Here is a 15962-nt window from a genome sequence, read left to right as displayed (position 1 = left end):
TTGACAAAGAAACGTCGTCATTTTGATATTTCTAAGTGTCACGACCCAAAATCTACAAGTCGTGATGACACCTAACTCGACCCGCAAGTTAAGCCAATTAACAACCAATACAATCCAAATGAAATTTATAGGAAATCAGTGAAGAATTATCTGAACATTTATATATATAACCAAGGAGTGGTAGTACGAATCATGAGCTTCTAAGAATTTGAAATTTACAAAACTGGCACAAATAAATACACGATCTATTTGGAAGTTACATAAATAGATTAGCAAAATCTAAAGCTACCAATGGCAAGTGACAACTATATCTGGAATGCACGAACATCTTCAGAGTTAGTTCCCGACATTTCCCGCAGCTCCGCTCCAATATTTGCACGCAAAGTGCAGAAGTGTAGTATGAGTACAACGACCTCACGTACCCAGTAAGTATATTGTCTAACCTCGTCAAAGTAGTGACGGAAATTTTTAGTTTAAAAGATGCTTACTGTTATAACATGTACAGTAGACTAATAGTATAGACCGTTTAAGAACATAACAGATAAGGGTACCATAAACAACTATATATGCAAGGCAGTAATTGATTACTAGGAGAAATCACAGTAGTAAATTCATAATCTTTCCTAGTGTGAGAAGTATATCCAAGATATCAAATCAAATGACACGGTAACACCCTTCTTGCTTTTATAAATTCATCACTATATATATATATATATATATATATATATATATATATATATATATATATATATATATATATATATGTGTGTGTGTGTGTGTGTGTGTGTGTGTGTGTGTGTGTGTGTGTGTGTGTGTGTGTGTGTGTGTGTGTGTGATGGCAACACCATTCGTGCGTCTATCTTATCCTTGCCAAATGTGCGTATAGCAATACCAACTAGGTAGAATAATTTCTAACAATAATGTCCACCAAGTAGAGAGTAGCCAATAAGTAACAATTAAGAAATCATAAGCATATAGAAAATAGAAATAGACGAGATAGAGGGCCCAAAATTAATGACAACCAGTATTGCAGAAGAACATAAATTTCACTAACTAACATGGTAGAAGGTTTAGATGTAAATATAACTAACAAGAAGGAAAAGCATGATTTTTATAAGTTAACAAGTAGAGACATGAATGACTAACATGGTAGAAGGCTTGTACTAAAGTGTAACAAAATAGATACGACATGGATATAGATATAACAGCAGGAAGTAGGCATGGTATTTGCAAGTTAAGTAAGTAGAAGGCATGGGCAACACAACAACAATTGAGATAGAGAACAAAGACAGAACAATAACGACAAGTCACATAAGAACCATAAGTACGACAATAACAGCTCAAGGTAAAGACATGAACGTATATATACAAGGAAAAGATATCATCACATAATGCATATCTCTCGTCCTCACCTGTACGAAAACATCCTTTGTGCCATGAACTCGTGATAACAAAAACCATGATAATATAAATGCAATGGTACGACATCACCCTTCATGCTTTTACTCTCAAATGAAATGGCACGACATCACCTTTCGTGCTTTACACTCACATGACATGGCACGGCATCACCCTTCGTGCTTTACACTTTTCCCTCTCATGATAAATATATGAAATGGCAGGTATCACCCTTCGTGCTTTACACTTTCCCTCACATGATAGTATATTTATAATGGAATAGTATTACCCTTTGTGCTTTACACTCTTCCTCACCAAGCATATATATATGAATGACAAGCGAAGTAGGAAGCATAAATAACATCAAGGAAAGTTGTTAAATAAATATTTCAAGTGAACCTCAATCACCATTTTCAAGCCAACAATAGTTCAATAAACCCTCATAAACCTTATTGTGCAAGTATTTCAACAAATTTCAAAATGACCTACAATTCAAGTATATAATCTAATATCCCAAGAATAACGGTCATAGCAATGTATTTGTGATTAAGCATAATGATGACCGAATTAGACATCTAAGTGTTTCCCCACATTCCATCAAATCTTAATCAAGTTATAATAAACTAAATCTTAGTTTCTAACATTTAATTCCATATTTTAGTGATCTGGAAGTCAAGTAAGACATGAAGCAAGAAGGTCACGTAGTTCTACAAGACTCAATTTATAGCATAATCTACTCCCGAGCATGATTAACTCTGGCACATGCATATATGCTCGTCACCTCATATATGTATCACCTCCGCATGTAGCAACAAATGTCAAATAGTAGAAAGAATTTCCCCAACAAAGTTAGGCAAGACACTTTCCTCAATTCGGCTAACTCAATACTTAATTTAGCTTTTTCCTTTACAAATTCACCTCCGCTCGGCTCAATCTAGCCAAAGACGACTTAAACACATCATACAATGCAAGAGAAAATAATTTCAATTAATAAAGCTGTGATTTTTATACAATTTCTAAAATGTCAACCCCGGGCTCGCCCGGTCCAAACCCGAGTTCAAGGGTAGGTCTTGACCATCCATAGCCCCACGAGTCCATATATGTGTTTTGTTTCCAAATTCGAGTCCTATTTGACTCTCAAATCCCAAATTTTTATTTTTTAAAAACTTAGACAAAATCCCCAAAATTTTCCTTAGATTCTCATGAATTTGATGTTAAATCTAATTTATAATCATGAAATATAATTGAAAATTGATTAGAAGTACTTACCCAATGGTTTGGTATGAAAATCCCTCCACAAAATCGCCTCCCATCGAAGCTAGGGTTCAAAATATAATAAAATGAAGCTAAGTCTCGGAATTACCCAGCTATACAGAGGCTGTAGATGTCGCACAAAAGCGAACAATTCATCGCAAAAGCGAACCAGGAGACTTCTTGTTAAGGTCGCAATTGCGACCCAATTCTTTGCAAATGCGAAGACAGTTGCCTCTCTAAAGTAATAGGAATGCTCGCAAAAATGAACAACCACTATTCGCAAATGCGAGGGATTTCTTCGAAAATGCAAATTTCTCCCCAGCATCCCAGTTTCGCAAATGCGAGGGCCACCTTGAAATTGCGATAGTCGTATTTGCGACAAAAATATCGCAAATGCGATGACACCGGTACCGAGCATTTAAAAATCATAAAAAATATTCCGAAAATCACCCAAGCCTCCGAGGCTCCAAACCAACCACCCACACCAGTCCAAAAACACAGCTTGAACTCGCTCGCGCGATCAAAATATCAAAATAACCTCTAAAAGCATGAATTGGATGCCAAAACGCATGGAGATCAAAATAAACTTCAGTAACTTCTAGAATTGCAACCAAACATCCGAACTATATTAAATCAACTCCAAATGATACCAAATTTTGCAGGCAAGTTCCATATGATGAAACGGACCTACTCGAGTCTTCAAATCATGCATAACAACCTCAAAACGATGAATTGCACCTCAAGTCAAAATCAATGAACGTTGAACTTCAAAAACTCGCACCGAAACATATCTAATCAACCCGGAATGAACTCAAATTTTGCACACATGTCCCAAATGACATATCGAAGCTATTCCAATTTCCGAAACTATAATCCGAATCCGATATCCTCTAAGTGAACTTCCGGTCAAAATTATGAACTTTTCAAACCTTTAAATTTCTAACTTTCGTCAATTAGTGTCGAATCCTTCTAGAAATATCCAAATGTAAATCCTGGCATACGCCCAAATCCAAAATCACCATCGGACCTAACATAACCATCAAAACTCCAATTCGAGATCAAATGCTAAAACGTCAAATTTGGTCAACTCTTCCAACTTAAAGCTTCAATCTTGAAGTCCATTTGTAACGACCCGACTGATCGTTTTGAGCATTTTCACTTTGCTCAGTAGTTTGAGGGCATGATTATATCCGCACGATGTATTATAACTTGCATGAATCAACAGTTTTAGTTTTCAAGTTATTCAGCATCAATTTGGAAGAATGAACTTCAAGATTTAAGCTCTAAGTTGGAAGAGTTGACCAAGTTTGACTTTGTAGCGTTTGACCTCGTAATGGAGTTTCGCTGATTCTGTTAGCTTCATTGGGTGATTATTGACTTAGCGCGTCTGAATTATGATTTGGAGGTCCGTAGTTGAATTAGGCTTGAAATGACAAAAGTTAAATTTTTGGGAAGTTTGACCGGGAGTGGAATTTTTAATATCGGGGTTGGATTCCTTTTTTGAAAGTTGGAGTGGGTTCATAATATCAAATGTTAGTTGTGTGTAAATTTGAGGTCAATCTGACGTGATTTGATAAGTTTCAACATCAGTTGTAGAAGTTTGAAGTTTCAAAGTTCATTGTTTTTGACTTGAGGTGAGATTCATCATTTCGGGGTTGTGATGCATGATTTGAAGACTTAAGTAGGTTCTTTTCGTCATATGGAACTTTCTTGAAAAATTTGGTGCCATTTGGAGTTGATTTAATATGGTTCGGACTCTTGGTTGCGATTCTAGAAGTTCTTGAAGTTTTTTTGATCTTCATGCGTTTTGGCATCCGATTCATGCTTTTAGAGGTTATTTCAATGTTTTGATCGCGAGAGTGAGTTCGTATCATATTTTTTGACTTGTGTTCATATTTGGTTTGGAGCCCCAAGGGCTCGGGTGAGTTTCGTTTAGGCTTTAGAGTGGTTCTGGACTTAGAAGAAATAGTTGGTGCAACTGTTTCTGGTGCAGGCCATAGATCTCGCAATTGTGAGGTATGAGTTCGCATTTGCAAAACATTGCCAAGATTGCTGGGTTCGCATTTTCGATGTTCACCCGGGGAGAGCTTCTTCGCATTTGCGATCATTTTGGTCGCATTTACGGAGGGTCCATTGTTCGCAATTGCGAACTATTCATCGCAATTGTGATGACAGCAAAAATGGGAAGACTACGCAATTGCGAGTGGTTCTTCACATTTGCGAACCCTAGGTCGCAAATGCGACATATGCGACTGGACAATAGCTGAAGAACAGGATTTTAGTTCATGTTTTCAAATTTTCAAACCTAGAGAATCCTAAAAGAGATTTTCTCAAGCAATTTCATTTCATAAGATTTCAACCAAAAATCTAGGATTTTCATGGTAGAAATTGAAAATTTGGGTAGAATTAGAGATTTTTGTAAAATTAGAATTTAGACCTCAAATTGAGGTCGGATTTCATAACAAATTACATAACCTAGCTCGGGGATGAATGTGTAATCGAGTTTTGGTTGGTTCGGAGGCTTGTTTAAAAGGAAAAGCCATGGTTGAGCTTTGAGTCGGTTTTGGAGCGAGGTAAGTGTCTTTCCTATCTTTGTTGAGAGAATTTTTCCTACTATATGACATTATTTTCTACATGCGGGGGTGATATATATATGAGGTGACAGACATATATGCATGTGCTAGGGTTAATCACGCTCGGGGGTAAATTATACTATGAATTGTGCCTTGCAGAATGCGACCTTCTTGCTTCATGTCTTACTTGACTTGTAGATACTAAGAATATAGAATTAAATATTAGAAATCAGAAATTTAGTTTATTATAATTTGATTAAAATTTGACGGAATTATGAGAAATATTGTTATGTCTAATTCGGTCATCACTATGCTAAATCATTAATACATTGCTACGGCCGATATTCTTGAGATACTAGATTTTATGCCCGTGTTGTAGACCATTCTTGAGATTTGTTGAAATACTTGACTAAAAAGGGCCTTGAGGGTTTATTGAACTATTGTTGGCTTGAAAGTTGTGATTGAGGTTTCATTTGGATTATTCATTTAAACACTCTCCTTGACATTATTTATGCTTCCTGCCTTGTTTGTTATTGATATATATATATGCTTGGTGAGCAAGAGTGTAAAGCACGAAGGGTGATGCCGTACCATTTCATTTGAGTGTAAAGCACGAAGAGTAATGCCATGCCATTGTAAATTTATTATCATGTAAGAGAGAGTGCAAAGCACAAATTGTTTATACATTATCATGTGAGGGAGAGTGTAAAGCACGAAGGGTGATACCGTGCCATATTATTTGAGAGTAAAAGCACGAAGGGTGATGTCGTGCCATATCATTTGAGAGTAAAAGCACGAAGGGTGATGTTATACCATTTTATTTATATTATCATGCTTTTATATTACACGAGTTCATGGCACAGAGGGTATTTCCATGAAGGTGAGGACGAGGGACATGCATTATGTTGTGATATTGTTTCCTCGTATATACGTTCATGTCTTTACCTTGAGCTTTTATTGTCGTATTTATGGTTCTTATTGACTAGTCGTTATTGTTCTGTCTTTGTTCTCTATCTCAATTATTGTTGTGTTGCCCATACCTTCTACTTGCTTAAATTGCAAATACCAAACGTCTTATCTAATTTGTTACACATTAGTACAAGCCAGCTACCATGTTAGTCAATAATGCCTCTACTTGTTAGCTTATAAAGATCATGCTTTTTCTTCTTGTTAGTTATATTTACATCTAAACCTTCTACCATGTTAGTTAGTAAAATTTATGTTCTTCTACCATACTCGCTGTCATTACTTTTGTGCCCTCTATCTTGTCTATTTCTATTTTTTATATGTTTCTGACTTCTTATTTGTTACTTTCTGGGTACTCTCTACTTGGTGGACATTATTGTTAGAAATTATTCTACCTGGTTGGTATTACTGTATGCACATTGATAAGGATGATATGAACACGCGAAGGGTGTTACCGTGCTAATTGATTTGACACATAATTATTTATATATGGTGAGGAAGAGATAAAAGCACGAAGGATGTTACCGTGCCATTTGATTTGATATCTTGGATATACTTCTCACCCCAGAAAAATTATGAAAATTTACTACTGTGATTTCTCCTAGTAATCGTTTACTGCCTCGCATAGTTGTTTACGATACTCTTATCTATTATGCTAATTAATTGTCTATACTGTTAGTCTAAGGTACATGTTATAATAGTAAGCATCTTTTAAACTAAAAAACCTCGTCACTACTTCGACGAGGTTAGACAATATACTTACTGGGTACATGGGGTCGGTTATACTCATACAATACTTTTGCACCTTGCGTGCAGATTCTTAGAGTTGCGGGTGATGTCGGGAGCTGACTCTAAAGATGTTCGTGCTTCCAGATTCAGCTGCCACTTGTACTTGGTAGCTTTAGATTTTGCTAATTTATTTATGTAACTTTCAAACAGATCGTGTATTTATTTGTACCAACTTTGTAAATTTTAAATTCTTAGAAGCTCATGATTCGTACTACCAGTCCTTGGGGTTAATATATAAATGTTCAGATAATTCTTTATTGTTTTCCTATAAATTCCATTTGCATTGTATTGACTGTTAGTTGGCTTACCTAGCGGGTCGAGTTAGGTTCCATCACGACTAGTAGTTTTTGGGTCGTGACAAGTTGGTATCAGAGCACTAGATTCGTAGGTTGTTCGAGTCATGAGCAAGTGTCTAGTAGAGTCTTGCGAATCGGTATGATGATGTCCATACCTATCTTTGGGAGGCTACATGGCAATTAGGAAAATTTTCCTTTCTTCTTCCCTTATCGTGTGGCCTTGTTTCAGCTTGAAATCTACGACTTTGATTCTTCCCAATCGCTAATATGTAATGTTGCACACTCAGTATTCGCTATGCGCCAATGATCGGTGATGTTGCAGATGAGTTATGGAGGGCTGTAGGTGCTTGATTGCTATCGCGATGTGCTATCTAAGCTCAGGAGCATATGCAGTGTTAAATCTCTCGGTCATTCATTTGTGGTAAGAGGCGAGTTCTTATATCTGGCTGGTAAACACAGACTTGGGAAGACTGGATGGTGGCCTGGCTGTTGTGATTAAGGTGGGTTCATGGTACGATGTCGATTTGAGTATGGCTGGTGGGCCACCTCCTGCGTGATGAGTTGGGATCACGTGTTTTGTGTGAGGTTTCCATTCGGTGGGGTGTATATATTATCATTTCAGAGTATTTTGGGGAAGTTGTTTGACTATTGCAAGGATGGGTATGCGCTTGGCAGAATCTTCGGAGTGTTCTAATGACCAGTATTGCATGATTTTTGAAGTATTTAGTTAAATAACCGTGCAAGATCAGGGCATTGCTATGAATATATGGTACATTAGATTGCCGATGAGGTTTTCTATGGCTTCGAGCTAAATGGGGGAGTCTGCTAATGATGATCAAATTGTAGAATCATGTGCCGTATCAATTTTCGGGCCGGGGGATTGCTTGGGTGCTTCTCTGAATAGTCATGTGCTGGTGAAGCGCGAGTTGCTCGATGCATATTAGTTGTGCATTGAAGATCAGAGTAAATTGAGTAGCTATCGAGAAGGTTTTAATGAGTTCCAGGTCTTATTAGCATTTAAGGACTTCTGAATTTGTCTACGGGTAGGGTCGAGATCGGTAGCAAATGGTGATCGGATCTGCGGTATCTCCTTGTCAAGAAAGATCTACATGACAATGTTGGAGAGATGCAAGAAATGGCTTCGGGTTCCCAGGAGGTTCCTTCAAGGCGATCATATCGGATTAAGCTATTTTTGGGTCGGTAGCTTGTGTGACTCGGTTGTGTTAGAGACGATAGGTTTTGATGACTCGACCTTGTGTTAATAAGTTCCGAAGAATTCATCATGGTTATGAACACGACCGGAGTGGGTGTTTGCTACAGGTATAAAAGCTATATTACGTGTGGCGATGTTCTCCTAGATTGAGTTAAATGCAAGGTTCACGGTTAATGAGATGTTCAATTTGCTGATGGTTCAAAGTTGATTATGGAATATTTGCAGTATCGCAAGTTAGCATATTAGAGGTGATGCGCCGTGTGAGGTGGAAACGTTGCTTGTACAAGGTTGCAGTTTAGTTTTGGAGGGAAGGATATGATTTCTTGATGTCACGAACGATTTCAGGTGTTTAAGATTATGCTGACACTATTTTTTTTCGCCTGAAGAGAGTTCGCTTGTTGGCATATGCATTGTGTTTTGACTTGTGGATATTTTCTATAAAATGATGGAGTATGATTTACGTATCTGCCATTTAGGTAATAGTGTTGAGATCGAATGTGAAGATTCTGGTATTCGTAAGGTTCAGAGACTGGAGGTTCTCATGGGCGGACTTTTTCTTGATTTCGAAGTGTGAAGAAATGTTGAGGATTGAGTGATTGATGGTGTGTGTTATGTAAAGGTTGCTATGGACTTTTGGAATGTTATTTACCTATTTGTGAATTATCGGCATTTGGTTTGGTGGGTATTTTTGAGCCTAATGAGAATGTGTATTCTGTATAAGATCGGATTTGCTTGTTTCTGCGCAGCTGTCACCACAAGTATATCATCGGGCGGAATAGATGTTATTCACGCCTTAGTCTATGTTATGTATTTCTCTCTTATGCTATTACGGGTTGTGAGGTTTACATGATTCTTCGCACGCATATTGTAATTCAGTTTAGGCCTTATGGCGTTATGGAGGTGATGGCCTTCGTGATGTTGATTTTCTTATTGCACCATAGTTGTGTTTGTCTTTCTCAGTATTGTTTGTTCCTAATAATCTTCCCACAGTTATATTTTGTGCACTCTATTGTGCATGATGTTGACGCATATATGATTAGTGAGCTCGAGTATTATGGCTCAATGGGTGCCCTATGTGGATTGAAATGATGGGATTGGGTTGCACGAGGCAACTGTACTGTGATGAAATGTAACTCGTTATGCTTACTTCGTGTATTTTTTCTTTCACCTTATTGAAAATAGTTAGGAAAATGCTAAAATTACCCTGCCTACTTAACTTGTTCAGTAGCCTTCTTATTTAACTTTCTTACTATTATCTGTCATGTCTGATTTATTGCTTGTTTTGCCGCATTGTGTGGATTTCCATATGATTTTTATTGAGACTTGTAGGTTGGACTACTTGTATTGGCTGAGATGAGGTTTCTAAACTCGAGATTTTGCACTATCATATTGGGATAAGGAATATTTGAAAGAATGGTACTATATTTCTGCTGAGGATTTGGGCAATGGCCCTGGTCAGACTAGTGAGATTTTTGGCTTATTGATCATATGAGTGGTTAAGAGATTATGCGTGTTTATTTCATCATCGGTAGTGTATGAAGGTTTTGAACGAGATTCTAATCAATATGAGGTTTACTACCGGCATCGGATTTATTTTTGGGCAGCCATGGTGGTCAGCAGTTACTGCTGTGAGTATCTGAGTGATGGGGTATATCGTGTGACTACATCTTGGGTTACGGTTATGGCTTGACGCCACTTTTTCAGAATTATACAGTGTGTAGAGGCGAGGTTCGGGCCTCGTAATGATTTTCGGATGTTGGAGATTGGGTTATAAGGTTTAAGGACCAAGGTTGAAGTAAGGATCTCTAGTTATGTTGTGTTTGCAAGCTTATATGGAGCGGGGTAACGTGGGATCACCCCCGGGTATGGGCATAGTAAGGTTACACCATGATTTGATAACTTTGGAATGACTCTTGGCATATTCGAGGACGAACATATATTTAAGTTGGGGAGGATGTAACGATCCAACTGGTCATTGTGAGCATTTGCACTTCGCTCGGTAGTTTAAGGGCATAAGTATCTCCACATGATGTATTATGACATGAGTGAATCATCGGTTTTGGTTTTCGACTTGGAAGAATGAACTTCAAGATTTAAGCTCTAAGTTGGAAGAGTTAACCAAGTTTGACTTTGTAGCATTTGACCTCGGAATGGAGTTTTGTCGGTTTCGTTAGCTCCGTTGGGTGATTTTAGACTTAGGAGCGCATCCGGATTGTGATTTGGAGGTCCGTAATTGAATTAGGCTTGAAATGACAAAAGTTGGATTTTTGGGAACTTTGACCGGGAGTGGACATTTTTGATATCGGGGTCGGATTCCGATTACAAAAGTTGGAGTAGGTTCGTAATGTCAAATGTGACTTGTGTGCAAAATTTGAGGTCAATCAGACGTGATTTGATATGTTTCGGCATCAGTTGTAGAAGTTTGAAGTTTCAAAGTTCATTGATTTTGACTTGAGGTGCGATTTGTCGTTTTAAGGTTGTTATGCGTGATTTGAAGCCTCGATAGGTTCGTTTCGTCATATGGAACTTGCCTGTAAAATTTGGCGCCATATGGTTCGGACGCTTGGTTGCGATTCTAGAAGTTCTTGAAGTTTATTTTGATCTTGATGCATTTTGGCATCCGATTCGTGCTTTTAAATATTATTTCGATGTTTTGATCGTGCTAGCGAGTTTGTGTTGTGCTTTTGGACTTGTGTGCATGTTTGGTTTGGAGCCCCGAGGGCTCGGGTGAGTTTCGGTTAGGCTTCGGTGTTGTTATGGACTTAGGAAAAATAGCTAGTGCAGTTGTTGCTAGTGCATGCCTCAGATCTCGCAATTGCTAGGTCTGAGTTCGAATTTGCGAAACATTGCCAAGACTACTGGGTTGGCATTTGCGAACCCGGTGTTTGCATTTGCGAAGTGCACCTGGGGAGAGCTTCTTCGCATTTGCGATCATTTTGGTCGCATTTGCGGAGGATCCATTGTTCGTAATTGCGAACTATTCATCGCAATTGAGATGACAACAGAAATGGGAAAACTTCGCAATTGCGAGTGGTTCTTGGCATTTTTGGGGTTCGCATTTGCGAACCCCAGGTTGCAAATGCGACATCTGCGACTGGGAAAATAGCTGAAGAACAGGATTTTAGTTCATTTCCTCAAATTTTCAAACCTAGAGAACCTTTGAGGTGATTTTCTCAAGAGCCCTTCTTTCTCAATTCATTGGTAAGTGATTTTAACCTATTTTCTTTCAATCTTCCATTTCATCTCATAAGATTTCAACCAAAAATCTAGGAGTTTCATGGTAGAAATTGGGAATTTGGGTAGAATTAGGGATTTTTGTAAAATTGAAATTTAGACCTCAAATTGAGGTCGGAACTCGAAATAAATTACATAACTGGGCTCGGGGATGAATGTGTAATCGACTTTTGGTCCGAATTTCGGGTTTGGACCAAGCAGGCCCGGGAGTTGACTTTTGTTGACATTTTCAATAATGACCTAAATTGAACCTTTTTCATTCGTGGGTAATTCATAAGGCTTATTTTGAATCATTTGGTTGATAAATTGTGATATTTGGTTGTTTCAAAGGCTTGTTTGAAAGGCAAAGATGTGGTTGAACTTTGAGTCGATTTTGGAGCGAGGTAAGTGTCTTGCCTAACTTTGTTGAGGGAAATTTTCCTACTATTTGACATTGTTTGCTACATGCGGGGGTGATACATATATGAGGTGACGAGCATATATGCATGTGCTAGGGTTAATCATGCTCGGGGGTAGATTATGCTATGAATTGTGCCTTGCAGAACGCGACCTTCTAGCTTCATGTCTTACTTGACTCCTAGATACTAAGAATATAGAATTAAATGTTAGAAATCAAAAATTTAGTTTATTATAATTTGATTAAAATTTGACGGAATTATGAGAAATATTGTTATGTCTAATTCGGTCATCACTATGCTAAATCATTAATACATTGCTATGGCCGATATTCTTGAGATACTAGATTTTATGCTCGTATTGTAGACCATTCTTGAGATTTGTTGAAATACTTGACTAAAAAGGGTCTTGAGGGTTTATTGAACTATTGTTGGCTTGAAAGTTGTGATTGAGTTTCATTTGGAATATTCGTTTAGACACTCTCATTGACGTTAGTTATCTCCATTCCTTGTTTGTCATTGATATATATATGTATATATGTATGCTTGGTGAGGAAGAGTATAAAGCACGAAGGGTGATGTCGTGCCATTTCACTTGAGTGTAAAGCACGAAGGGTGATGCCATGCCATTGTAAATATATTATCATGTGATAGAGAGTGTAAAGCACAAAGGGTGATGCCGTGCCATGTCATGTGAGTGTAAAGCACGAAGGGTGATACCGTACCATATCATTTGAGAGTAAAAGCCCGAAGGGTGATGTCATGCCATATCATTTGAGAGTAAAAGCACGAAGGGTGATGTCATGCCATTTCATTTATATTATCATGCTTTTATATTACACGAGTTCATGGCACAGAGGGTATTTTCATGAAGGTGAGGACGAGGGACATGCATTATGTTGTGATATTGTTTCCTCGTATATACGTTCATGTCTTTACCTTGAGCTTTTATTGTCGTATTTATGGTTCTTATTGACTAGTCGTTATTGTTCTGTCTTTGTTCTCTATCTCAATTATTGTTGTGTTGCCCATACCTTCTACTTGCTTAAATTGCAAATACCATGCCTACTTCCTGTTGTTATATCTATATCTACGTCTTATCTAATTTGTTACACATTAGTACAAGCCTGCTACCATGTTAGTCACTAATGCCTCTACTTGTTAGCTTATAAAGATCATGCCTTTTCTTCTTGTTAGTTATATTTACATCTAAACCTTCTACCATGTTAGTTAGTGAAATTTATGTTCTTCTACCATACCCGCTGTCATTACTTTTGTGCCCTTTATCTTGTCTATTTCTATTTTTTATATGTTTCTGACTTCTTATTTGTAACTTTTCGGGTACTCTCTACTTGGTGGACATTATTGTTAGAAATTATTCTACCTGGTTAGTATTACTGTATGCACATTGATAAGGATGATATGAACACGCGAAGGGTGTTGCCGTGCTAATTGATTTGACACATAATTATTTATATATGGTGAGGAAGAGATAAAAGCACGAAGAATGTTACCGTGCCATTTGATTTGATATCTTGGATATACTTCTCACCCCAGAAAGATTATGAATTTTTCTACTGTGATTTCTCCTAGTAATTGTTTACTGCCTCGCATAGTTATTTACGGTACTCTTATCTATTATGCTTATAAACTGTCTATACTGTTAGTCTAAGGTACATGTTATAACAGTAAGTATATTTTAAACTAAAAATCCTCGTCACTACTTCGACGAGGTTAGACAAGATACTTACTGGGTACATGGGGTCGGCTGTACTCATACAATACTTCTGCACCTTGCGTGCAGATTGTTGGAGCGGAGCTGCGGGTGATGTGGGGAGCTGACTCTGAAGATGTTCGTGCATTCAAATTCATTTGCCATTTGTCCTTGGTAACTTTAGATTTTGCTAATCTGTTTATTTAACTTTCAAACAGATCATGTATTTATTTGTATTAGCTTTATAAATTTCAAATTCTTAGAAGTTCATGATCCGTACTACCAGTCCTTGGGTTAATATATAAATATTCAGATAATTCTTCTTTGCGTTCCTATAAATTTCATTTGGATTATATTGACTGTTAGTTGGCTTACCTAGCAGGTCTAGTTAGGTGCCATCACGACTAGTGATTTTTGGGTCGTGACATCGTTCTTCCAGATAGATTCCGAATAACTTAAAAACCAAAACTGACGATTCACACAAGCTATAATACATCATGCGGAGATACTTGTGCCCTCAAACTACCGAGCAGAGTGCAAATGCTCAAAATAACCCGGCACTCGTATGTACATTATCAAACTAAGAAGATAATTACCAATTTGAAAGAAAAAAAGCTATCATAAAAGAAAAGAAAAAAAAGATGACCTGAAATTGAAAACAAAAACTAAAAGGAAAAAATAAAAAGAGCAAATAAGTGCTCTTAATTTCTTGTGATTGTGATTTCACTTTTCATGAGAGCAACCTTTCGCCGTTGAAAAAAAAGGGTAACAATTGAGGCCTTTTCTTACTTTTTGAAGAAGACGAATTTCACAAACCACTATTATTTAGTAGATATTTGTCACGACCAAAAATCCATAAAGGTCGTGATAGCTTCGGACTCCACTGTCGGTCAAGGCAACAATAAATACTTAATTAGGTTCTCATTTTGTTGCTTTTGACATCATATTTTCCTTCAATTAAATAGAAAAATATTGAGTTTACAAAGTAAATGATAATATTTTTAACAATTTCAATACAAGACAACCCATAATTACCCCAAACCCCGGTGTCATAAGTGCATGAGCATCAACTAGGAAGATAAAATAAAGTACAACACCTGTCCAGAATACAAATTAGACAAGAAAATACATAAGAAACTTTGAAGGGGACTCTGCTGGCTGCGGATCGTAAATAAAAATGCAGCTCACCTAAGTCTCCGCATGTAACCACACCTCTACGCCTGGGATGCTGCTAGTCATATATGCACCTGTACAAAAATGTGCAACAAATGTAGTATGAGTACGTAAATAAACGTGTACCTAGTAAGTATCCTGCCTAACCCCGAAGAAGTAGTGACGAGGGGTCGACTTCGACACTTACTAGTGGTCCAATAGTATCAGGTACAGTAAAGAAGTGAATGAATATGAGCCAGATTAAATATATGAAATAAACAAGTATAAAATACGTAGTACAATTTTCCTCTTTACAATTTACTCAAGCTCTCAACTAGCAAGTTCCCTCTGTAACCGGAGCATATATATAGATATAATGAATTTCATCAAAGAGGTTGTCATAATACAAATCAGGGAAAAACCCTCAGATACACAGGCTTCTTGCCAAACATTACACACGATTCCATGAGGATAATATATATATATATATATATATATATATATAGGAAATGTTGAGGCGTACGGCCCGATCCAGCATAAAAGTAAACTGTGTACTGCCGTGGGTCGAACAACACCTGCCGAGGCGAACGACCCGGTCCCATGAGAGTGTGGTACATAAATTCTGCCGAGACGAACGACCTGATCCTATAAGAGTGGTAGAAGGAAATACCCCGCTCGTGAATCATACGCGCGACGCGGTCAAATATAAATTCAACATTAAAATTATATCTCTTTATTGATTCTTTTCAAAATAAGGGAAATTCAGCTTGTATCTTTTTAAGGAAATTACCCCGCTTGCGAAATATACATGCGACGCGGTTACACATAGATTTCTTAAGTTATTATGGTGTTCCTCAATTCTTTTCAAAAATATGAAGTTCAAATGAAAACCTTTAAGTTCCCAACTTTTCCTCAATTTCAACTCCTTTCGAAACATTTAATAAGCTAACTCAATCTTGCTTCCTTTCAAGGCAAGCA

The sequence above is a fragment of the Nicotiana tabacum genome, chromosome 17 (assembly GCF_000715075.1).
Source record: "Nicotiana tabacum cultivar K326 chromosome 17, ASM71507v2, whole genome shotgun sequence".
Lineage (NCBI taxonomy): Eukaryota > Viridiplantae > Streptophyta > Magnoliopsida > Solanales > Solanaceae > Nicotiana > Nicotiana tabacum.
Note: the sequence above shows the minus strand (reverse complement) of the source record.